Consider the following 27,088-nt stretch of genomic DNA (forward strand, 5'->3'; position numbering starts at 1 on the left):
GCTTTGTTTACCAGGTCTGTGGCGCAGCGCTGGGGACAGACTACAGAATCACCAGGGTTGGATGTCTGGCTAAGTTATCCCTGGGAAATCCTTTGCCAGTTAGAATCGTGGCACTGCCAGCATCACCTCTCAGCCTCCATTTGCTTTGGCCGGGTCTTTGCCAGCAGTCAAGATGGTGCTGCTCTCAGCTGGTGCATAAGGAGGCACCCTCCCAATGCCATTCTGTGAGCAGAAGTGGAAACTCCTCCTCGGAGGTACTCACAAATTGCTGGATTCTCCGGTTCCATAAAGCTGGCCTCTCCGTGTATTGCCAGGTGTCGGCTCTTGGCTCCCGAAGGCTCTGTGTGCCTCTGTCTGCATTCAGCATTTCTACATCAATCAAGGTAGACACCTATCCCCTAGGCAGCCAGAAGTTGTATCTTGGCAGGAGCTCAGAACGACTCACACTGAACCGCTGCCATCTTCCACAGATCTCCTCCTCATTGAAGTAATTTCTATATTATTATCTAATGTAATTCCAGGAAAGAAATACGGATTAAGTTCAGATCTTCTATCACATGACCATTCACATTAGTCATGTAGGGTAGGCTTTGTTCCTCTAGTATGTGTTTTATATCTGAAGCCATGGACAGAATTTCTTTCTGGTCTTAACATGATTAGGTAACATTTGGGGGCAAAGATGCAGCCTAAGATCCCTGTAGTAGAAGCCAAGACAGAGAATATCTTCACAGCTACCACGTTCTTCCCCTTGGCGCTATGATATACTGGCAGAAAATTAGCCCACACACTGCAGATCACCAGCATGCTGAATGTTAGGAACTTGGGTTCATTGGAAGCATCAGGTAGGTTCCTGTCAAGGAAAGCTACAGCGAAGCTGGCCAGGGCCAGGTCGCCAAGGTATCCCAGAACACAATAGGAATCAGTGAAGGAACCTTCATTGCACACGATGAGGATGTGGCCATATTCATAGTGTGCATCTGTGTCAATGAAGAAGGAGAGGCTGTGATCAAGAATCCACAGATTGCCACCTTGGTAATTGTGCAGAGGGGAATAATGAAATTAAGAGCCCCTGATAACAATAGCCACTTTATTCTTTTTCCTAGAGAAGTGACCTTGAATTCTTGGACCACAGTCATAGTTTTTGTGAGCACTGTGGAAATTGCTAAGGTGAACACAATTCCAAATGTGATCTGCTGCAGCATGCAGGTGATTGGGTTGGGAAGGCCAATAAACAGAAGGGAGCAGAGGAAACAGAACATAAGGGAGATGAGCAGGATGTAGCTGAGAGCCTGGTTATTTGCCTTAACGATTGGAGTTTTGTGGTGTTTCACTAAAACTCTTAGAAGAATAGAAGTGAGAACAGAGAAGCAAACAGTCATACAGTCCAGGGCCATCCCTAAGGATTCTCCATGAGCCATGAAACTTACAGATTTTAGGAGGCAATGGTTTCTCTCTGGGTCGGCATATTGATTATCTGGACACCTCACATATTGCTCCATATCTAGTGAGGAATATGAATTATCATTAGCCTCTGTTGCATAGTATCCTTTCTTCAAAGGAAATTTGGCAATCACCATTTAGAGGTAAATTTAACATGGTAGTAGTTATGATAGTAAAAGCAAGAGTTCTCAGATACTTCAAGAAATATCTGCTATTCTATTTCTATCTCTCTACAACCATAATTCACCTTTATTCTTGTGTTCTATTTTTTAGTGTTTAGAAAACTTTCCAGATCTTTATTAAGTAAATAAATAAGCAAGAAGGTAAGCAAAGAAGCACATGGATAAGTAGAAAGGCAGGGAAACACTCTTTCAGAGTTTGGGTGCTGTCAAAGGGAGAGAGACATCATGCTCTATTTTTTTTTACTTTCTAAATGCAACTCCTTTTTACCTTTAGTTCTATGATACATAGTGATATTGTGATAGATTTGTAATTTCTAGTATCTTGACAATAATTATTACAATGTTTGATGCTACAATATTAATGTTCTTTACTGTATACACAAATCAGTGAACACCATTCAAAATTATCAATAATAAAACTTATATTTTCCTATGTTTTTGGCTAACATTAATAGAAACCTTTTAGCCCTCCCTTGAATTTAGCACGTTGTATTTCTCACCTCACGTACTGTAGAACAAGAACCAAAGAACTCATTAAAGGTCTGTAGCCATGTTATGTATGCATAACAGTTCTATCTATTTTGTTAAGTAAACTCAGCTTTCTGATCACTTGCTCTGTGCAAACAGCAGTTGTAAACAGTGGGAATAAATTTTTATGTGTTTTATTGTAGTTGAAACCTAATTTAAAAAAATGGAGACATTATTCTAAATAATACGTCTCATTATTTTGATAGAGGTTAACTCAACTTGCTGAATAGAGAGAGGAGAGAACTTCTTGAAATATACACCTATACATTCAAACCCCACAGTTTGTGTTATTATAAAAAGCAGTTTTCCCAAGGTACAGTGGCTCAGGCCTTATGGAAACTTAGAAAGATATTTTCAAGATCTCAGTTTGAATTCAGTGGGACAGAAAATTCTGTGAGCAATATTCTCAATTAACCACCAAAAGGGCTGTAAGTAGAATTGTGCCTCAAGTGTTAGAATATTAACCTTGAGTAAAAAAGATTAGGGACAGTGCCAAGGCACAAGACACACACACGCAACACACACACAAACACACACACAAGACACACACACACAAAACACACACACACACACACACACAAAGGAGAAATATCATAAGGAAAGAACTATTCTTTCCTACCATCATAATTTAGAACTATTTTATCAAGTTAGATGAATTGAGAAAAATGAGGAGAGTTGCAGAATGACTACATAGGACATATGCTTTCCAGTCACATTAGAAATTTCATTCTCTGGGCAAGGGATGCAATCAAAACAACAGGCAGACTTTCCCTCCTGCGGTGATTTCCTGAATCCAGATTCACAACTGTCACTGCAGACTGAATGAGGTATCTGAGAAAAAGAAAGGAAGAAAGATATCAGTAGCTACTTAGAAATTACTTAGAAATCCCAAATGTTCACTATTGTGAAATAATTCAGCTGTCAAGCAATATACTTCATGCCTAAATCTGATCACTGCATTAAATTCTGCTGTAGATTCCAAAATAAAAATTCCACATAACTTGTATACTACAGTCTTGACATTCAGCTTATTGAACTATTGAAGAAAGTGGAGCTTTTAAAGATAGTGGAGGCTGGGAGTTTGGCCTGTTGGTAGAGTGCTTGCCTAGCATGCACGAAGACCCGGGTTCAATTCCGCAGTACCACATACATAGAAAAAAGCCAGAAATGGTGCTGAGGCTCAAGTGGTAGAGTTCTAACCTTGAGAAAGTTCAAGGACAGTGCTCAGGCCCTGAGCTCAAGCCCATGACTGGCAAAAAAAAGAAAAAAAAAGATAGTGGATAATGGTGAAAGAGTATGTCTTTCCAGCTAACACTATGAAACTTCCTTGAATTTATGTCATTATATGTTGTGTCTTGCTTATATGTGAAATACTGAAGGACAATGAAGAAGAATCCAAATTGAAGCTTTCAAAGCATGCTCTACATCACAGATATCACTTTTATAGTGATATGTGAGCCCTAGGCCCTTCATATCTTTCTTTATGCTTCTCAGTTACCATGTGTTGAGATTGTTCTTTTTTGGACAAGAAATCCAACAAACAGTCTAGATACTACCCAGGTAATGGCAGCCACTAAAAATCAATCTCTTTATTATCAGTACCTTCCCCCATAAATACATTCCAGGCAGTAGGAAATGAATTTTATTTCAGGTCCTCTGCTCAGCTCTAGGTACACATGAGACATTTTTAGGCCAGCTTCAAAGTAAGAAAATCCTGTGATCTTCATTAACAAAGATTTCATTAGTGTCTGTGAATTGATGCTCCTCAGAGGTCTATTAATTGATGAGCTTTGGGAATTTCTAAGCCTCTCACGTCATTCCGATGTTTCAAATACCATGGATATAATGGTTACATTCTAGACGTGAAACCCTGCTGTCTGACCTCACAAAGTATAATCATTAGATTATGGCAACATAAAGAATATTACTCCCATTTGCATTCTCCTGGAATGCATAAGACTTGGCATGTCTCCGAAGAGGTCTGTGATCTTCATGTATTTGTCTGCTGAAGCAGTCACAAGATAGCGCTTTGATTTGACTATTCAGGTCAACATTAGAAATTTCATTATTGTGTGTTTTAAGTATATAAACTGTCTTGTTTGAATAGGAATCACATATAAATACAAATCCATGTCCCATGCTAGCTAAAAAATGCACAGGTGAAAGGTGATTCTAAGTGACTCATCAACTGCACAATGAATTGCCACATTTGCTGGATTTGGTCTGGAGTTTGGAAGTCATACAGTGGCACTGATTTATAATCTAATTCAGAAATCAGTGTCTGTGCTTTGAGTGGATGAAATTGTCAAGTCTGGAGTTCGTCTGTGTGCGTGAAAATGGTTGCCACTGCTTTCCCTATGGACATATGTTATGGGACTATGTGGCTGTCATCCAATGCCCTCACCAACACATTCTGCCATGAACAGTCAAGGAAAACATCAATATGCTCTACTGCTGAGGAGTTCTTCCATTTTTGACAGAGCAATTCATTTTATTTGTTTTCAAGAATTCCAACAAGCCCCCTACATACCATTCAGGTGAAGATATGTACAAAGACAAGCAATATCTTGCCATTACATTAATTTCTGTCACCACAGATACCTCATTAACAGACCAACTAATCACTGAATGACTTGCCCACAAATGCGATCAAATGAACCTTTCAGCTTTATAAATTTATACTCAGGAATATTGTCACAAAGATGGAAACTTGTTAAAGCAGGCTTTATCTTTGATTATACATCATCATTCCCAAACTTACTGATCATTTCCACCCAAGACTCAAGAATAAGAAAAATTTTGAAGTTGGATATACTTAAATGTGCAATGGTAGGGCATAAATGAGAAAGAGGGACATAAATTTCAGATTTTTTCTTACTTCTGTATAATTGAAATTATGATGACTTTTATCAAACCCACATCGGTACTTCCTAAGGCCCACTCTATCCTATATTCCGATAATGACACCTGATGACCATGTGGGGCATCACTTTACGCTGAAGACCTTCTGGAAAATTCCAAATGTTGAAAATATCATACTCTGCCTTTAATTTCTTTCTTCATCCAAAATATAATTGTTTCCAGCAAGACTGTGAAACTGGATATTCTTTAAAAAAAAAGGGTGCCATTATTAAACCATGTGTGGTGGCTCATATCTGTAATCCTAGGTATTCAGGAGGCTGAGATCTGATAATTAAGGTTCAAAGCCAGCCTGAGACTCTTATCTCCAATTAACCCAGAAAATGGGAAGTGGGGCTTGGCTGAAGGGTAGGATGGTAGACTTGAGCTGAAGAGATCAGGGGAAATGCCCAGGGCCAGGGGTAGGATAGTAGCCTTGAGATGAAGAGTGCAGGGACACTATCCAGCCTGAGTTCAAGCCCCATGACCTATAAAAAAGAAAAGAAAATTTAATTACCTTGGGCTTATTAAAGGTATACATAATTACAGATTATAATTGCAGATAATATTACACACACTCAAAGACTACAACCAGATACCTTATTTAGAATATAAAAACTGTGAGCATACTGATTCATTTGAAACACAAAAAATTAAATGGGATGGGACATTCATTCCTTTTATGTCAATTTTGTCTTCAAGTGTACATGAACACAGGTTAGGAGTACCTTCAAATATTTAAACAAATAAAAGTATCTTCTGTCAGTTGCAAGCATCTCACACTTGTATCATCCTAGCTACTCAAGAAGCTAAATTATGAGAATTGAAATTGGAAGTCAACCCAGTCAAAAAAGACCCTTTGAGATCCTATTTCCAAGTTACTACTCAAAAACTGGTAGTGAAAGCTGTGGCTCAAAATGGTAGTGCTCTAGAGTTCAAGCCCCAAGACTGACAAAGAAAATAAAAAGAAAAGAAGCTGCTCTTGAGCTTTACAAAAATGATCTGAAAGTACTTCATTTAATTCTCTATAAAATCCCCTTACAGAATGCTGTGGAAAAGTTTGAACCAATACAAACATGATACTGACTACAGTCTATGTTTGAAATGAAGTTTACAATTTGGGGAGAGGGCAGTAGGAATGGGGGAATAGGGAGAAAGGTGGTGGGGTAAAACTTTTAAAAAATAAATGTACTAATATATGATCTACAATAAAAATTTAAAAATAAAAATAAAGCATAAATTAAAAGCTAAATTATTTACCAGAAAAAAACAGACCAGAAATAAACAAAAAATATGACTTTGCTGTTCCAACAAAGGGAATTACCTGTGTAGGGGAAGGCAGCATCCCTTTCCCATTACTCATCAGTGTCAATTCTGTTTGATCAACAAAGATTTCATGGAGGGCATGGGCCACAACATACACAGCATTATATAAGTTGTAACTCTCTTCACACATGGCCATGTCAAAAATATGTGTCAACCACCACAAGGAAGGTTCATGAAGACAATTCTCCCATGTAACACAATCTGGCTCAGAAACTGAACATTTAAATAAGAGAAACACAGCCTTGCAAGATAGAAATCCCAAAAGCAGCACAACAGAAATAAAGATAAGAATACAGCAGCACCAGACAAAGATATATATTTTTCTATACCATGGAAGAGAATAATTTTTAGCACGGCCACCTTGTCTTCAAACTATGGGAGGCAATCTCAGGATACACTTGTCAAACAAGCATTTGAGAAGAATGAAAATATAGAAACAATGACATCTTATCCAGCAAAAAGTGTGTATGTGTGTGTATGTGTGTGTGTGTGTGTGTGTGTGAGAGAGAGAGAGAGAGAGAGGGAGACAGAGACAGAGACAGAGACAGAGACAGAGACAGAGAGAGACACACAGAGAGTATTTGTATATGTGTGTGTGTTCTAGAGCATGAAATGAGTGGCAAAATTTTCTTTGTGAGTTTATTTTCTCAAGGCTAGGATTTTGACATTTCAATTACAGGTCTCCTTCCATATTTGAGTGTTTAATTGGAGATAAAAGTCTCATAGGCTCGCTACAAGCCTCAATCATCAGACAGAAGCCTTCTTAGTACTTAGGATAACAGTCATAAGCCACCACACTACAATAATAATTTTTAACTACCCTCACAATGTAAGTATTAGCAACTAAATCCCTGACCACTGGTCATCATGGAGAGAAATGTGTCTACAGCCTTTTAGTGCAGAACTCATGCCCCTAATTCAGTTTGTTTGTATTAGCATTACCTCGTATTCTACATTGACAGCTGGTATGGAGGAGATACAGGGAACCTGGAATAAAGTGTAGAGGTTACAGCCCTGGAAAGACAGCAAACCCCAAATCCTCTCCTAACACCAGATAGAAAATTACTCCACAGTAGATACAGGATAATACAATGAAAGTAATCTACTACTTGTGCATAGGGATGGGAGTTCAGAGTAGAGAACACAGAACATTCATATGTGCACTTGGAGTTCTCACAGCTATAGCTCATACTGAACACAAAACAGTACATGAAAAGGCAACATTGAGTTACTTACGGCTTGTTCTCTTCATGACTACAAGCATCACTGGTATTGCCTTCTCTTCCCAAAGTGTAGAGAGGGAAAAACCCAGAAATCATCACATCTCCATCCATGTGTGCTCGGTGTTTCATTGTAGAAAAGCAGCTTGTGCCAGCCAAGGACCTGACAGAGCGTGAAAGCTGGAGAATAATGAGGGTTAAAATCAAAAGGCACATCCCCGAAGCAACTACACAGCTGAAATTCTGGCTAGAAGTGAGACCCATAATGTCAGATATGTATATCAATATATCTTTATATATATGTACATATATATATATATACTTAATTCTAAAATTCTCATCATGTGTTATTAAGACATGTGCATGTCTGTGTGCATGCAATGGGAACTCAGACTACAAAAAATATAGTTTCTTGTAAAAAATACATACCAATTTCCTTAGCACATGCATTAACTGGCATAAATCATGTGCTGGTTTAACCTTTATCTTTATTTTGGCAGCATATATTCTTAGACTTCTTCATAGAGATTTTCACTGGAGCGAGATAAAAGACAGTGTTGAGGGCTGGGAGGGTGACCTAGTGGTAGAGTATGCACAAAGCCCTGGATTTGAGTCCTTGGTGCCACAGTGAGGGATCAGGATGAACTATTTTAATTCATCTAGCTTTCCTGTAAAACAACATAGCTGCTAAAAGTGTTGCCATGACACGTGGTAAATTTGCAAAGAACAAAGAACTAGGCTCAAGCCTAAGTTTTGCTTCCCTGCCAATGAGTTGCAGTTTCCTTAAAGTCCTCTGCCATACCATAATACTAGGTTCCCCAGCAACAACCACAGGAAGACAGAGAATATGGGCATAAAACAACGGTTTGAGGAAGACTTCAGAACCAATCAAAACACAAATGATCTTTTTGTTCAAATTCTATCCATCCAGGGTATACTGTGATGGTATCACGCCTAACCTCCAAACATCGCGAATAAAAAACAGTTCCCCACACATTTTGAGATTCACTCTCAGCTGGCCCTGCTACTTTAGGATGTGCTGGTGTGAGTCCAGGCTGGAGCTTGCCCTACAATAAAGACCCTTTTGCTTTTTGCACCTGTGGTGGTCTCCTGGTGTCCTTTGACATTACCTCAATCTGGACATTTCAACGGAAACAGAAAAATCTGGAAGTAGTGCTTTGGCTATGTATATTATTTATAAACAATAGATTACTATGTTTCTATCAGATAGAAAGCCTTTGAAAATTTTGTAATTAAATGGAAAGACTGGGAACTTTTTTTATTATGATCAGAAAATCAGACCCAGAGATAACAATAGTGCCTTTCTAGCTTTGGAAAACCTCAAGGATAGTGCTCTGAGTTCAAGCTGGAAGACTAGCAAAACAAATTTCAATGTTGAGTAGGAGATGATGGCCAAAAGAGAATAGGGAAAGGTAAAACTCTCTCCACAGAAGCAGAGTTTTAGTTTCCCCTCAGGATTTATACATCTCGGAACTCACACCAAGTACGATTTAATTCTCCAGATATAAACCAAAGAATAGGTGTGCTGAATCAGGGAAAGTAACCATGACAACATTGGCCTAGCATGTGGGCTTCAGCTGTTCCTTCAGTTTGATTTTAACCAGAAAAAAGGGAGACCAAACCTCATCCATACCCCCAGCTGGCCTGGTTCCCCCTCCTCAACCCCAACAGGTGGTCAATAACCCTGCGGTGGTGGGGAGGGGAGAGCAAGGTTGGCAGCAGGCCAGCAACTATGCTGAATTAATGGGAGGGCTCCAAACTGTTCGAGGAAGAGCTTGCACTCCGACTTGGCTTTTTTCAGGATCCCACAGGACCTGGCTAGGTGTCAGAAGTGGGTGGAGAATTGTAGGAGAGCAGACTTGGAAGACAAAACACTTCATCAGGGAAATACACATGATTCACACTGAGACCTCCATGATCTGTAGAACTAGTCTTCACAGGACAGTTGAACGGTTTCTATGTTGGACTGTGGCTGATTGAGCAGTGGGCTCCTATTCCATCCATTTAAATTCATGCAAAGCCCACCAGCTGGGCTGACTCTGCTACTGTTGCCACAGCTGACTTAGCTCACTGTTTCTTTGGAGAAGACCTCTGTATCATTATAGCTTCCTTGATGTGACTCCGTAGACTGGAATGCCTAATGCCAACCTAAAACTCTTCTATGGAGACATACTAGTTGCTCATTGGAGACATAATTTCTTCCCTGCTCTATTTCCATCATCTTCTACTTGACATCGAATTTTTTCTCACTCAGATCACGATGTCTTTCAGGAACTCTAATAACAAATGCTGCCGAAATTAAGGGCAAAGGAACAATTACACATGATTCAAGTAGGTTACACAAGGAAGTATAAAGAGATTTATGATATTAAGCATGGCAACTAACTTGTGGGAATGAGGCCCATTGCACACACACACACACACACACATATATATATATGTATTTTTACATATAAGCTCTTCGTATGGTTAACTTAAAATAAGGAAAAATTAAAATTTTAAGTGATAAAAAAATCCTATAAGAAACCTCCACACTGCTTTCCAGAGTGGCCGAATTAGCTTACAATCCCACCAGCAGTGCAGTAGGGCTCCTTTATCTCCACAACCCCATAAGCATCTGTCATTGTCTGTGTTCAAAATCTTGACCATTCTTGTTGGGTTAAGATGGTATTTTAGGGTTGTTTTTATTGGCATTTCCTTTATGAACATGGATGATGAGAATTTTCTCATATGATTTCTGCCATTTTAAACTCTTCTTTTGATAAGTGTATCTTTTCTATCCTAAACATCATAACCCAGGATAAAATAAGGACACCTGCTCAGCTATGTATATCTCTGCACTATTCACAATAGCCAAGGGATGGAAAAAGTTCAGATGCCCTATTGCAGATGAATAGATAAAAAATATGATACATATAGAGAGAGACAGATAGATAGATAGATAGATAGTTAGACAGATACACATATATTATATATATATATATATATATATAATGGAATGCTACATAACCAACAGAAAAAATAATGGCATTTGGTGGTATGTGGATGAATCTAGAGCGAATCATGTTCAGTGAGATAAGTCAAGAACAAAAGGCGCATGCTGTCCTTAATATTGGGCTATTTGATCCAAACAGTAGAAGAGCAGTGACTCCATATTTCTGTACCCAATGCTCTGGACAAGGTATTAGAAATGTAAACACAACTATATAGACATAAAAATTTGTGACTGTCAATTATGATCATACAAAATGTAATGAATAGGCTATTACATTAGAATGGAATTCTCATTAGAAAGTACAGAAATGGATTACAATACTGAAGTAAATCTCTTTTCAAGGGCCATTGAGATGTCTTCAATGAAAATGTGTCTAATATATTTTGATAAATAGTAATCATAGTTAGTTGTAATATTAAGGCTTGTAATGGAGAACCTTTTTTTCGATTATCACATGTTCTCAGACAAGTACATCATGAAAAAAAACTGAGTTGTGTGTGTAGAAAGTTCAGTAAAAGTTACCAGTTTTGTTGGGGCTGAGTGTGGAGTCAGACTGAGCTTGCACCTGCAGTACTGCTTAGAGCTAAGCACACAAGGAGATGAGCTGCCATGAAAAACAACTTGTATCATAGTGAATGACTCCATGCTTACCAACTTTGAGCTGTGTCAACAGTATTGTGAACTTTCTGGCTTTATCACTTCTTGCTGGGGTGCTATGTCTGAAACTTGCTTGTTGTTTTATATGAAAGTAACCCCTGGATGTTTCCTGTTTCTAAAGTAGTGTATAAGACTAGAACCAGTATAAATCTACAGGATAAATCTGCAGTCGCTTTAGGCTCCACCTTAAGCTGTAGACCTTCCAACCCCATCTGTTTCTTGTGTTTTTCTTCTCATCCTCACCCCTAAATCAGGAATCCTGCCTTGATACCGGCTGGCCTTGGCACAGTTTGAAAGAGCAATTTCAGAATACAAACATGCAACACATTTTTGACAATGACTTTATTAACATCAAATTGCTGGTTTTACCAACATCATTGCTGAATTAGGCAATAGCATATGGCTGCTTTTGTGGAGGCCTCTGTACAATAGCTTGCATCAAATTGTAATCTGTGGATCTTATGGCAATTTGGTGTGCAAATTGACCATCTGTGTATGATGCCCTAATAACTTTGGTTGACATGTCACTGGGAAAGAATTTTTTCTAGTCATTTCTATATGCATCTGATGTAGCATCCTCTGATACAATCCAGTTGCATCATCCTAAATGGCTTTTGAGAAAATAGTTCCTTGGCACAAATGTTGAACCAAATTTATCAAAGTTAACTCCCTTCCTGGGGCTTCACTGTGATTTTGGAGGAAATCCATGTCACCTGAGATGAACAAGGAGAATCTGAAAATTTGTTTTCCAAGTTGTGGTATTCTCTAGCATGCATAGCCACAGCTGCAGAGCTGCAATAAAAGAGTTTTACATATTCTGCCTGTGGCTTCACCAAAGGATTTGGTGGAAGATGAGCTACAGTGTCAATACAAAGACAAAACTGCAACTATACAAAGATATATGAGCATATATACCTGACACTGTGGGCAACTTCTAGCCAGAATTTCAGCTGGACAGATATTTCAAAGATGTGTCCTTTGATTTTCACTCAGTCTTTTCCAGCTTCCCCTTCCTGTCAGGTCCTTGGCTGGAACTAGCTGCTTTTCTACAATGAAATATTGAGCATATGTGGATGGAAATGTGATTATTTCTGGGTTTTTCCTTCTTTACACTCAGGAAACAGATGGCAGTAACAGTGATGCTACCAGGGCTGAACATACAAGCCATAAGTAACTCAATATTTTATTTCCATATACCATTTTGTTCTCAAGATGGGAAGCAGGTGAGGGAAGTCTAGGTACACAGATGATGTTATCCATCTGTACTACTATGATATCCTTCTCCCTGTGCACTGGAAATAGTTTATTTTCATTGTTTTAATTTGAATCTATTTGTGGTAATATTCTACCTGCTAGTAGAAGAGCACTAGTAGTAGTAAAGTTTCCTTCCCTTCCATATCTGTAAGCTCCTCACTTCCAGCATTAATTTATCCACTCCATCCAAGTTGCCATTGCAGGGGATCAAATGATTTTATTACTACCAACCAGAGTCAGTGGCATAAGTTCTTTAATGAAAGGCTTCAGAAACATTTCCTTTCTCACAGACAAGTGGTCTGAGAAGAGCTCTTTGGTAACTTGTATTGTGCGGACATCAATAAAAATTCTTATTGTAGGCTGGTGGCTCATGACTGTCTATTCTTCACTATGTTGGAGGCTGGTATTTGACGACTAATGTCTGAAGCAAGCCCCAACATAAAAATCTGTGACACTTTTATCTCCAATTAACCGTCCAAATCTGGAAGGAGAGCTGTGGGTCAGGTGGCAGAGTTCTAACCTTGAGAAAATAAGCTCAAAGACAGTATCTGGCCTCTGATTTCATGCCCTAATACACACACACACACACACACACACACACACACACATTCTCTTTTATTGCAGACAAATAGTTACTTTTACAAACTAACCACTGTAACACTATTTCATGTCAGATATGCTTCACGACCCAGGCATGACCAGGCATTGTAAAAGATCTTTTATGATAGATTTTTGTCTGCCCTCAGTAACTTTTTGTTTACTCATGTACGTGTATATTCTTGGCTCTTGTCCTGGAATAGAGGACCTCAGTAATAAATGCCTAAACAAAGATAATGGAAGGGAAGAGAAGGGGAGGGAAGAGGAAGGGATAGGACGGGGGAGGCATAAGAAAATGGCTATTTGGAGCTCTAAGAAACTCTAACAGCCTACTCCACATGTATTGTAAGAAAAAATGTCACTGTCTCTATCATTTTCATTATTTTTCAACTGCTTGGGTGACAAGCGTGTCATTGGGTATTTGCCAGCATTTGGGAGCTAAAATGGCAGTGATAAACCTGATATATTACATATATGTCTTTATCTTATATGTCACTGATGCTTCCTTATATTTATTTCTTTTGGGCTGGCCCTGGGATCCAGCACCTGCACACTCTCCATGACCTTTTTGAATGAAGGCCAGTGCTCTACCACGTGAGCCACAGCTCCACATCTGGCATATTTTGGATGTTAAATAGAGATTGAGTCTCTTAGACACACCTACTGAGGATGGGTTCAAACATGGTCCTCAAATCTCAGATTTCTGAGTAGTTAAGTCTACAGACATAACAAAACTTTGCCTTAGCTTATTTTGTTTCTTCACCACTCTCTACCAATGTTTTTTTCTAATTTTCCTACTCTTAAATTTCCCCACACATGTTTCAGTCCTTTTGCACATTAGTGCTAAGATAGACATATTAAGCAGTATAGTTCCAACAGGTTGATGTTTCTTATCTATCTGCAGAAATGAAAAACAGTATGGTCTGGGTTAGGTAAAATTTCATGTTTGGTATTGATTACAGACATGAGTATTTATTCATGAAGTTATTCATATAGACAAGTGTATTGCTGCAACTAGAAATTGGTAAGTTAGAGATTTGACTCAACTCTACATCCATTGATGCTCCAAAGTATTTCTCAATTGTTATACAATAGGGTACTTTTGCCACCTAACTGATTCATATTTTACTACCTTAAATGACATGTACTTTGATTGCATTTATGGCCATATTTATAACGTGTCACATACCCTGTTTTCTCTCTCATATCACTTGAGCCACCTATCTACATCTGGCTTACCATTGGTTAACTGCATATATGAGTGTCTTGGAGAGAATTGTAATACAACAAAACCTAGATATATAAGACCATACAGTACGATGCTAAGTGAAAGCACCTGTAGGATGTAGAAACAAAAGCCATATAATGAGTGATTGTTGTCCTTAATGTACTATGTTATCTCTCATCTCTTTTGTTGTCCCTTGGTTATCTCATATTTTTACACTATATCACTTTGTTATATGATATATTGGATATATTTGTATTTGGTTATTTGAAATTGGTTAGGGAAGGGGGGAAAACAAGATGAGAGGTGTGCGTGGTGGGGAGGGAAATGGGGACCAACACAGGAGAAACGGTATCAATGTATGTGAATTAATGCACCTTCCATCTGGCCAATATAATGTATCCCTTGTATTAATTACAATAAAATATATGAAAAAAATTTAAAAATTTTGAAAAAGTGCATCATGGAATTTTCTGCTCCAGATTGTCTTCATTGAGGCTCTTTGGATATGATCCTCTTGGTCAGCTATGATTACAGGAACAAATAGTTTTCATTTCTGAGGTATCCCCTATTTGTAATTTTTATCATCATAAAAGCTGCAATTCTTTTTTTATAATTTTTATTTTATCTATGACTTAGTACAAATTATGTTTTGAAAGGTTTCCATTGTGATTTTTTTCCACAGAAGTGCCTAGTACATTTAGAATAAATTTACTTTCTAAATTTACCTTCTCCTTCATATATTTTATATTAAAGAAATTAAGCAATGATTTTCAGAATCAAGCTCTGTGATCCAGAACATTAGCATGAACACTGACTGTTTCATTTTATGGAGATAATTCCAGATACAAATGTGCATGAATGACTAGTTGGACTGTAAATTATCTACCTATGAATATATTTTTAATGTTATCAACGAAATGAGAAGCCTCTAGTTTTCATGGCATTTGCATGACAAACTTTACTGACATGTAAATAAGCAATGAAAATGTAAACTCATACTATCTCTAAGGGACTCTTTGAGGTACTAATCTGCAAGTTCTCTCCTTACAATGTTATTTCTTCACTTGAGGTTGCAGGTACTTAATTAAAAATTAAATACTATACCAGAAATATATACACCTTCACGTCTACAACAGGGGAACAGCACTTAAATACCTTGTGTCTAGCATGCAACTCCAGCTCAGATCATAGCTCTTTATTTTTAAAGGCTTCATTCATCATAACATAAACTGGAGTGTCTCAAAACAAGATTTTTCACACAGGTAGAGCTAGTGACTCCGAGATAATGGTAATAGAATATATGGTATCTGCTGAAAGCCCACTCTATTGTTAATGGATGACAGGTTTTGTGGGTGTGCATCTGTTAATAGAGCACTTTCTCTGCTGAAATAATTTTCTGAATCTCATTCATGAAAAATTCTCTTCAAGTCCTTACATAATCCTACATACACTGCATTAATGTTCCATTCCCATTGTGGTTCATGTTTATACACACTCATTGGCAAAGGTCAAACATTCAGTCCATCAAAATTATGAGCTTTGAAGTACTCCTAAATTTCTATACTCTGTTCACAGATGTATCTTTATTGAAGTACTTCTAAATTTCAGTGCTCTGTTCATAGATTTATCTTTAAGAACTACCAATTTGCTTGGGCCTTAACTTTTGCTATGAAGAGATCAATGAAAACCCTGATCTTTACATAACTTGAGTCTGGGGTTTGATGTATGTAATGTTCAACGTAAGGTTTGGAAAACATTTAAAAATCCCTTCTACAGCCTCTTGGGGAACTATAACATTTCAAACTACTCCTATATGAGAGAGAGAGACCAAATCTCTAGCAGCACTTACAAGACCATCGAGATTAACAACTGCTCAAGTTGGGACGATTTTGGACCTCTACCGTTTTCCACAAGTAAGGGTAGGAGGAGTGGAGTGATATTGTTTAAATTTCAAGTTTGGTATTAGAAATTTATACAAAGAGACTGGATTTATGAGCATATCAAATTGGTAATATTAAAAAATAAGAATTCAAGATAATGGGAGGGCCGGGAGTTTGCCCTAGTGGTTAAAAGCTTGCCTAGCATGCATGAAGAACCAGGTTCGATTCCTTAGTTCCACATACATGGAAAAAAGCCAGAAGTGGTGCTGAGGCTCAAGTGGTAGAGCTCTAGCTTTGAGAAAGTCCAAGGACAGTGCTCAGGCCCTGAGCTTAAGCCCAGGACTGGCAAAAAAAGAATTCAAGATAATGGGAAATATTATCCAATTTCTTGGCAAAGATGAAGGAAAAGCTTTAGCTTTATCAATTATTTTTTTTAAACTACTAGGAAATGAAAAATGAAAATAGAATATAAAGGCATGTTGAGTGGTGCTTTTGGCTCACAAAGAGAATCTTAGCTACTCAGGAGATATATTCCTAATTCACTAGCAAAATAAAGGAGGAATACGTGGTTCAAGTGGTGCAATGCTACCTGTGTTATTTATTCACAATGGAATTCTATGCTGCTATCAGAAAGAATGACATCCCCCCATATGTAAGGAAATGGAAAGGCATAGAAAAAATCATATTAAGTGAAGTAAGCCAGACTCAAAGGAACATAGGCTCAATGGTTTCCCTCATTTGTCATAATCAGTAGAAACCTTGGACTGTCCTATCGGATATTTACTATAGAACAAAACCTAGGTACATAAGGCCATATAGTATGACGCTAAATGAAAGCCTTCCAGGATATAGAAACAAAAGTCATATTATGTATGATTGTTGTCCTTAATGTACTATGTTATCTCTCATCACTTTTGTAATCCCTTAGTGTGGTTTCTTTTAAAAGAAATCCTCATACTAGACATTTCTTAAAGACATAATACTAATGAATTCACTTCCTTGAAAGTGCATTGAATGCTAAGCATTGGAGGTTCATATTTGTAATCATAGTTATTCAGGAGACTGGGATCTGAGTAGAAAACCAGCCAAGTTAGAGAGTATCATGACGCTCTTATTTACAACTAACTATCAAAAAGCCTAAAGTGGAGCTATGACTCAAGAGTGAAGTACAATCCTTGAGTGAAAAAGCTAAGAGATAGAACATAGGCTTTGAATTCAAGCTCCAGTACTGGCACACACAGACACGCACATATGCAAACACACACACACACACACACACACACACACACACACACACTTGCGCACACAGATGTGTGTTATGGATCTAAAACTAAGAATATGATGTATGTATGAATCCTTCTTTTTTAAATTTTTTTCATGCTACAAATATTTAATATTGTAAAGGTGATATACAGAGAGGTTACAGTTATAGAAGTCAAGTAATAAGTGGCTTACTTTTTTCACGTTTAATAAACAAGTATTCAAGGAGGGATTCTTTTTTCATATATTTTTATTGTAATTGATAGAAGGGTTGCATGATATTTTCCAGATAGAAGGTGCATTAAGTCACAAACATTGATTCCCTTCCACCTGTCTTGGTCCCATTTCTCTCCCTCACACCCCCACTCCTTATCTTGTTTTCCCCCCTTCCCTATCCTATTTCAAATAACCAAATGCAAATATATCCGATATATCTGGTAACAAAGCGAGATACTGTAACAATATGAGATAACCAAGGGATAACAAAAGAGATGAGAGATAACATAGTACCTTAAGGACAACAATCATTCATTTTATGGCTTATGTTTATATAACCTAGAGATCCTTTCATTTAGCATCATACTATATGGCCTTTGGTATCAAGGTTTTTCTCAATTGCAAATCTCTGCTAGGAGAGCCCAAGGTTTCTACTGATTATGGCAAATGAGGGAAACCATTCAGCCTAAGTTCCTTTGAGTCTCCCTTACTTCACTTAATATGATTTTTTCTAAGTCTTTCCATTTCCTAACAAATGGGGCGATGCCCTTCTTTCTGACAGCAGCATAGAATTGCATTGTGTACAAATACTACAACTTGTTGATCCATTCATCAACTGAGGAACATCTAGGTTGGTTCCCTCTCTTTGCTATGGTAAATAGTGCTGCAATGAACATTGTTGTGCTGGTGGATTTAATATGTCCTTGTTTCTGGATGATTGGGTAAATGCCAAGTAGTGGAATTGCTGGGTCATAGGGGAGCTCTATGTTTAGTCTTTTGAAGAACTGTCATACTGCTTTCCATAGTGGTTGAACAAGATTCACTCCTACCAACAGTGTACTAGTGATCCCTCCTGGCCACATCCGCTCTAGCATCTGTTATTATTAGTTTTCTTGATCCTGGCCATTCTAACTGGAGTGAGGTGGAATTTTAGAGTTGTTTTGATTTGCATTTCTTTTATGACCAGAGATGTTGAGCATTTTTTCATGTGTCTACAGGCCATATGTATTTCTTCTTCAGCGAAGACTCTTTTTATGACATGGCCCATTTTTTAATGGGATGGTTGTTACTTTGGAGGTTAGTTTTGGAGGGATTCAATTTTTTGAGTTGTTGAAATATTGTAGATATGATGCCTTTGTCAGTTGCATGGTTCTTCTCCCATTTTGTAGGCTTCCTAAGTAATTTAGTAGCTATGCCCTTGGCAAAACAAAAGCTCTGAAGTTTAATGCAGTACCACTTATCCAGCCTTTCTCTTACTTGCTGTGATTCTTGTTCTTTATTTAGAAAGTTTCGACCTGTGCCAAGGAGGCCTAGGGTATCTCCTATTCCTTCTTGTAAAGTTTTCACTGTGTCAGCTTTTACCTCCAGGTCTTTGATCCATTTGGAGTTAATTCTAATGCAGGGTGACAAAGAAGGGTACTAAACCAGGTGCTAAACCAGTTTTGCCAGCACAACTTATTGAAGAGGCTATCATTCTTCCAGTCTTTTTTTGAGTCCCTTGTCAAAGATTAGGTGGCTTAGGTCTATGGTTTAATATCTGGGTCCTCAGTTCTATTAAATTTGTCTTCAGGCCTGTTCTTGTGCCAGTACCAACCTGTGTTGATAATTATAGCTCTGTAATAGAGTCTAAAGTTTGGAATTGAAATTCCTTCTGTGCTGTTCTTTTTGCTAAGTAGTGTTTTTGCTATACGAGGTCTTTATTATTGCATGTGAAATTTTGGATTGCCTCTTCTATTTCTTTAAAGAATGCCATTGGGATGTTGATGGCTATTGCGTTGAATTTGTAGATAGCCCTTGGCAAGATTGTCATTTTCACAATGTTGATTCTTCCAATCCAGGAGCATAGGAGGTTTTTCCATTTCCTAAGTACTGAATTAATTTCCTTTTTAAGGGTTTTAAAGTTTTCATCAAAAAGGTCCTTTACATTCTTAGTTAAGCTAATTCCTAGGTACTTTATTTTCTTTGAGGCTATTGCGAAAGGAGTTGCTTTCCTGATTATTGCCTCGTTCCTCTCACTGTTGGAGTAGAGGAAGGCAGTTGCTTTTTGAGGGTTAATTTTATAGCCTGCTACGCTTCCAAAGTTTTGAATCAGCTCAAAGAGCTTGGGAGTAGAGTGTACAAGATTCTTTAAATACAGAATCATGTCATCTGCAAAGAGGGAGAGTTTTACTTACTTTTTCCCTGTTTTGATCCCCTTTATTGTTGCTTCTCGCCTTATTACACTGGCTAGGAATTCTAATACTATGTTAAAGAGGAATGGAGAGAGTGGGCATCCTTGTCTTGTTCCTGATTTTAGAGGGAATGGCTTTAGCTTTTCGCCATTAAGTATAATATTAGCTGTGGGTTTGTCATACCCAGCCTTTATTATATTAAGGAATGTTCCTTTGATTCCTAGTTTCTCCAGAGTTTTTAACATAAAGGGGTGTTTGATCTTGTCAACAATCATGAGAAAATCATGTGATTTTTGTCCTTGCTCCTGTTGATGTGTTGAATTATGTTACTTTATTTTCGTATGTTGAACCAGCTTTGCCTCCCTGTGATGAATCCTGTTTGATCATAGTGTATAATTTTTTTGATAAGTTGTTGTAGAAGGTTGGATAGTATTTTCTTTAGAAGTTTTGCATTGACATTCATTAAAGAAATAGGTCTATAATTCTCTTACTTTGATGAATCTCTGTCTGACTTGTGGATGAGGGTTATACTGGCTTAATAGAATGAGTTTGGTAAAGAACCTTCCTTTTCAATTTCGTTGAAGAGCTTGAGGAGTATTGGTGTGAGCTCTGCTTTGAAGACCTTGTAGAATTCAGCTCTGACTCTATCTGGCCCTGGGCTTTTCTTAGGTGGAAGGTCTCTTATTGCCATTTCTATTTCAGAGCTTGAAGTAGGCCTGTTTAGTTGGGTTGGTTTTTCTTGGTTCAGTGTGGGTATGTTAATATTGGCTAGGAATTCATCCATTTCTTCTACATTCTCAAATTTGTTGGTGTAAAAGTTTGAGAAGTGTTTCCTCATGATATTCTGGATCTTAGTAATTTCTCTCGAGATTTTACCATTTTAGTCTGCGATTTTGTTTATTTGGTGTGCACTCTTCTTTTTTTTTGGTAAGATTTGCTAAGGGTTTGTCGCTTTTGTAAATTCTTTCAAAGGAGCAACTCCTTGTCTGTTGGTTCTTTCTTTAGTTTTTATTTTGGATTCCTAATCATTTAATTCTGCTTTGATTTGAATAATTTGCTTCCTTCTACTGGGGTTAGGGTTAGTTTGTTGCTCTTTTTTCAGGAGCTTAAGGTGAAACATTAACTTGTTTGTTTGCGATTTTTCCAATTTGTTGTTTTAGGCACTCAGCGCTGTAAATTTTCCTCTGAGTACTTCCTTTGCCGTGTCCCAAATGAGTTGGTATTTTGTGTGCTCCTTATTGTTAAATTTCATGAACTGTTGGATTTCTGATCTGATCTCTTCAATGTCCCATTGGTGATTCAACAATGTGTTGTTCAGTCTCCATGAGTTACAGGGTTTTCGTTGGTGTAGATAGGTGTTCAGTTCCAATTTGATGCCTTTTTGGTCTGAGAGCGTGAAGGGAATAATTTCAGTGTTTCTGAATCTGTCCAGGTTTGTTTTATGGCCAAAATGTGGTCTGTTTTGGAAAATGTCCCATGTGCTGTTGAAAAATACCTGTAGTGTGTTGTTGCTGGGTGGAATAATCCGCAGATGAATGTTAGATCTAGTTGCTCTACACAGTTGTTCAATTCTAATATTTCTCTTTTGCGTCTATCCCTGGTTGATCTGTCCATAGGTGAGAGTGGTGTGTTGAAGTCACCAACAATCACTGTGTTTCGAACTATGTATGGTTTCAGTGAAAGTAAAGTTTGATTGATGAAGTTCGGAGCTCTGGGATTAGGTGTGTAGATGTTTAGGGCGATTATTACTTCCTGAAGGAAAGATTCCTTTAGTAGTATGTAGTAACCTTCGTTGTCTTTTGTCACTAATTGGAGTTTGAAGGCTATTTATCTGATATGAGGATGGCAACTCCAGCCTGTTTATGGGGGCCATTAGATTGATAGAGTTTATTCCAACCTCTCACTTTCAAAAATGTTTGTTTTTTTGTGGGGTAAGATGTGTCTCTTGAAGACAGCAGAACGATGGATTTTGCTTTTTATCCAACCAGATAGTCTCTGTCCCTATTTGGAGTGTTAAGTCCATTGATATTGAGAGTCAGGATTGAGAAATATTTATTAGTTCCTGCCATTTATACAATCATTCATTAGGGCCTGTGTCTTGATAGTTCTTGCGGTACTTAGATGCTAGGAGTTTTAGGTGCCATTTCTTTGTCTGTATTATGTTTGTGTTGGTTTTCTATGTGTAGAACATCTTTGAGACATTTCTGTAATATTGGTTTGGTTGCTACATACTGTTACAGCTTTTCCCTGGAATGGAATGTTATTGTTGCCTCAGTTATAAATGAGAGCTTAGCTGGATACAGTATTCTTGGTTGGTAGTTATTTCACTTCAGGGCATGACATATATCCTTCCAATATTTTCTTGCTTGCATGGTCTCTGCTGAGAATTCTCGGGTTATTCTGATTGGTTTGCCTTTATAGGTGATCGTTATCTTCTACCTGGTTGCTTTTAGGATCCTGTCTTTGGTTTCTATTGATCCTGTATGGATTACAATATGACGATTGGATGTCCTTTTCTGATCTGGTCTATTTGGGCTTCTAAAATCTTGTATCTGGATAGGCCTGCCCTTCTTGATATTTGGGAAGTTCTCTGAGATAATTCCCTGACATATATTTCCAATACCATTGACCTCTTTCTCCAGACCCTACTCAATATGAATTAATCTTAAATTAGGCTTCCTACTTGTATCTTGGACCTCTGTAGTGTTTTCTCATATTTCCTCGATTTGAATTGACTCATTTTCTGTTCTTTCTCTATAACAACTAAATTATCTTCAACCCCAGAAATTCTCTCTTCTGCATTGTCTAATCTGCTATCAGAGCTTTCTACTTTATTCTTCATCTCCCTTGCTTCTAATTGCTCAGTTTTGATGCCTTACATGTCTCATTTTAGGTTATGTAGTAGTTCCTTGATTTCCATTTGAGTGGTTAGCTCAGCCGCTTTATACTCTTGGATTTCAGTTAACATTTTGTTTGTGGATTCTATGAATTCATCCATTTTTCTTTGCAAAACCTTAAATATGACCTCCTTTATGGCTTCCCCTTTTTCACATATCACCTTGTTTATGGTTTCCTCTTGTTTAGCTATGGCTTCCTCCCTTATCTCTTTCTTTAAGTTTTCACACATTTCATTAATGATGTTTATCAATTGCATTTGTACAGCACTTGGAAGATTCTTCTAGATTTGCCACTGACTGCTCCATTGCTTGTTTTGTTGAGTGGCAGATCCTATTCCTTGATTTGAGAATTTTCTTGAGTTTCTTGTTCTGCCCATTTGAAAATGGGAGCAAGATTAGTACTAAACAAGATTACAATTTTTCAGATATAACTAACCTAGACCTTTTTAGTTGGCTGACAATATATGTTTGCTCTTTTAGATTGGTAATATCACTTCTTTTTGTGCACTTACATACAAATCCAATACAACCACATATTATCGATTTATCACCAAACCATAAATGCCTCAATCTAAACTCTATTGTATTTAAGTCCCTCTGGACATAGAGTATAATTGAACACCTAGGGACACATCATTGCTCAACAACCATCAACTGTAGATTCATGCATTATAAGAGTTGAAGGATGAAGGGAGGACCAGAGAGAAAAATAAAATGAAAGTCGACAATGGGGGTAGGAAAAGAATACTGCAGGAGTTTATGGTTATTATAGTAATGAAGGAAAATGTTGTGTAAGATAACTGATCTAAGGTGATAGACAGGTAGAATATTTGAATAGAAATTTAGATGAACTCAAGCAAAACTTATAAAAATAAGAAGAGTAAAAGGAAAAATATATAGAGAAATCAGGGAGGTAGATATAGGAGATTTCAATGGTACAAATTTTAAAAAGAAAAAAGAAACAAAACAACAATAAAATAAAAGCAATCAGAACATACACAGACAAAAACCAAAAAAACAAAAAATAAAAACCAAGAAAACAAACAAACAAACAAAAAAGTTGGGGGAATATTACTTACTATTGTGAGTTGTTACCCACAAGATACTAAGGTTGAGAACCAGGAGTTTAAAAAGCAATATGGATATCATTTGAATTCAGACTGTACCCAGAGCTATTACTGTGTTTCTAGGAACTACCACAGTGATAGAAAGGATGCAGGAGAAGAGAGGAGAAAAAAAAAGGAATGAATGGTAACATTAGACAAAAAGGTGCAGGTAAAATTGCAAAGAGAAAAATAAGAACACCTAAAAATGCAAATGAAAAGGCATAGAAGAACAAACAAAAAAAAGAAAAAGGGTATTCTTCAGTTATTTTCGGTGGGGGCAGGATAGGAAAGTAGTGTCTCCACTCAATTTGGGATACAAAAACTTCACAAAGTCTTTTTCTCTTGTGATTTGGCCTTGCAGTTCTTCAGATCAGATTGCTTGATTGGTAAAACAAAGCTGGAAGATCCGAGGGGGGTTTTGTTTACCAGGTCTGTGGCTGGTGCAGGGGATGGCTTCTGGCCAGTGCAGGGGATGGACTTCAGCAGCGATGGGGTTGGATTTTTGGCAAAAGGGTCTCTGGGAAATGCTTTGCCAGTAAGATTGATGTCACTGTCAGCAACACCTCTCAGGCTCCAATTGCTTAGGCCTGGTCTTTGCCAGTAGTCAGAATGGCCCTGCTCTCGCTGGAGTGTGAGGTACTCCCTCCCAATGCCATTCCATGAGCAAATGTGGAAACTTCTCCTCGGAGGTACTCACAAATTGCTGGATTCTCCGGTTCCGTGGAGCTGACAGGGCCATGCACGGCTGAGTGTCATCTCTGGCTTATGCAGGCTCTGTGTGGCTCTGTCTACAGCCGGCGGGTCTGTGCCACCATGAAGACCTGTCTGCCCCGCAGCTGGCCGGGCTCCAAGCTGTCTTCTCTCGCCGGTATTCTGCCTTTTTCCTCCCCGACTGAGATCTCTGTGGTGCTAAAGCTTACTTAAGATCAATTTCTGGTAAAGAACTGTCCCCTACACTGCCACAACTTGAATCTTGGTGGGAGCTCAGTACGTCTCACACTGAACCACCGTCACCTTCTGCCCCGCACGCACTTCCAGATTTTTACTGGTTAACTAGACATAGTGATTCTCTGATTTGTATGCCTAGGTTAAAAGTGTGAGCCCCACATCTCAGCCTCCTGAGTAGCTAGGATTACAAGAAATACACAGCAGTACCCAACAAATGTAGTCTTTAAACCACTAATTAATTATAAAGAACAAATCATAAGATTATATCTAGTATGGTGTGATGGTTCCCTTATCTTTCCCTTCCACTCCCATCCACTCTCTACTCTTCTCCTTCCCTTCCTTTTTCTTCCTCTCCTTCTTCACATTCTCTTCCTTTTCCTGCCCTTCTATCCCTCTCATCCTCCCTTCATCCCTCCCTCCTTTCTCCTCTGATCATCACAGTAAAACAACAGTGAAACAACATCGCCACCCAGTGTCCATTCATATAAATATAATAAAAAAATACAAACATATTTTAATTTTTTGCCAGTCCTGGGCTTGAATCTAGGATGTCAGCACTGTCCTCAGGCATTCTCAAGGTTAGTGCTCTGCCACTTGAGCAACATCACCACTTCTTGCTTTTTCTGTGCATGTGGTACTGAGGAACCATACCTGGATCTTTTTGCATGCTAGGCAAGGAATCTACCTCTAGGCCCAACTCTGGCCCCTGAACAACATATTTACAGTGAATCGACAAATTTCATCTTTTTAAAGATTTCTTTTAGCCAAACACCAATGGCTTAAGCCTGCAATTTTAGCTACTCAACAGGCGGCAATATGGGGAATATATTTCAAAGCCAGTCTTAGTGAGAAAGTCCAGGAGATTCTATCTCCAAGGAAACACCAAAATGGTGAATGTAGAAGTATAGCTCAAATGATAGAGTGCATGTCTTGAATACAGATCTAAAAACATGAGACCCTGAGTTCAAACTGCAGTATTGGAACAAAATTATCTTTAGAAGCTCTTCTCCCACTCTGTAGGCTTCCTAATTAATTTACTAGGTATGACCTTTGCCATACAAAAGCTCTGAAGTTTAATGCAGTCCCACTTATCCAGCCTTTCTCTGATTTGTTGTGATTCTTGGTCCTTATTAAGAAAGTTTCGACCTGTGCCAGAGAGGCCTAGTGTATCTCCTATTCCTTCTTGTAAAGTTTTCAGTGTGATGGCTTTACCGCCAGGTCTTTGTTCCATTTGGAGTTAATTCTAGTGCAGGGTGTTAAAAAGGATCCAACTTTAGTTTTCTGCAGGTGCTTAACCACTTCTTCCAGCACCAGTTGTTGAAGAGGGTATCTTTCCTCCATTCTATATTTTTGGGTCCCTTGTCAAAGATTAGGTGCACATAGGTCTGTGGTTTAATATCTGGGTCTTCAGTTCTATTCCATTGGACTTCAGGCCTGTTCTTGTGCCAGTACCAAGCTCTTTTGATAATTATAGCTCTGTAATAGATTCTAAAATTTGGTATTGAAATTACTCCTACACTGTTCTTTCTCCTAAGAAGTCTTTTTGCTATATTAGGTCTTTTATTATTCCACATGAAATTTTGGATTGCCTCTTCTATTTCTTTAAAAAAATTACATTGGGATATTGATGGGAATTTTGTTGAATTTGTAGATAGTTGTTGGCAAGATTGTCATTTTCACGATATTGATTCTTCCTATCCAGGAGCATGGGAAGTTGTTCCATTTGCTGAGTTCTGCTTTAATTTCCTTTTTCAGGATTTTACATTTTTGAACAAAAATATCCTTTCCATTCTTAGTTAAGATTATTCCTAGGAATTTTATATTCTTTGAGGCTATTGCAAAAGTAGTATCTGTCCTGATTGTTGCCTCATTTCTCTCACTGTTGGCGAACAGGAAGGCAGTTGATATTTGAGGGTTAATTTTATATCCTGCTCCCCTTCCAAAGTTTTGAATCAGCTCAAGGAGCTTGGGAGTAGAGTCTATAGGATTCTTTAAATGCAGGATCATATCATCTGGAAAGAGGGATAGTTTTACTTCCTCTTTCCCTATTTGGATCCCTTTATGCTTGCTTCTTGCCTTATTGCACTGACTAGGAATTCTAATACTATGTTAAAGAGGAGTGAAGAGAGTGGGCATCCTTCTCTCGTTCCTTATTTTAATGGGAATTGCTTTAGCTTTCCACAATTAAGTATAATACTAGCTGTGAGTTGGGTACACACAGCCTTTATTATACTGGTGAATGTTTGCCAACCATACAATGGTCA

The 27,088-nt window shown here is 38.0% G+C and overlaps 1 pseudogene; it reads right to left on the reverse strand.

Annotated features, from left to right (window-relative positions):
- Nucleotides 1-570: 570 nt before the first annotated feature.
- Nucleotides 571-27,088, reverse strand: part of LOC150042573 (vomeronasal type-2 receptor 116-like) — a 78,867-nt pseudogene continuing 52,349 nt past the window's right edge.

Source organism: Megascapheus bottae, chromosome 35, assembly GCF_031878675.1.
Source record: "Megascapheus bottae isolate mThoBot1 chromosome 35, mThoBot2.hap1, whole genome shotgun sequence".
Classification (NCBI taxonomy): domain Eukaryota; kingdom Metazoa; phylum Chordata; class Mammalia; order Rodentia; family Geomyidae; genus Megascapheus; species Megascapheus bottae.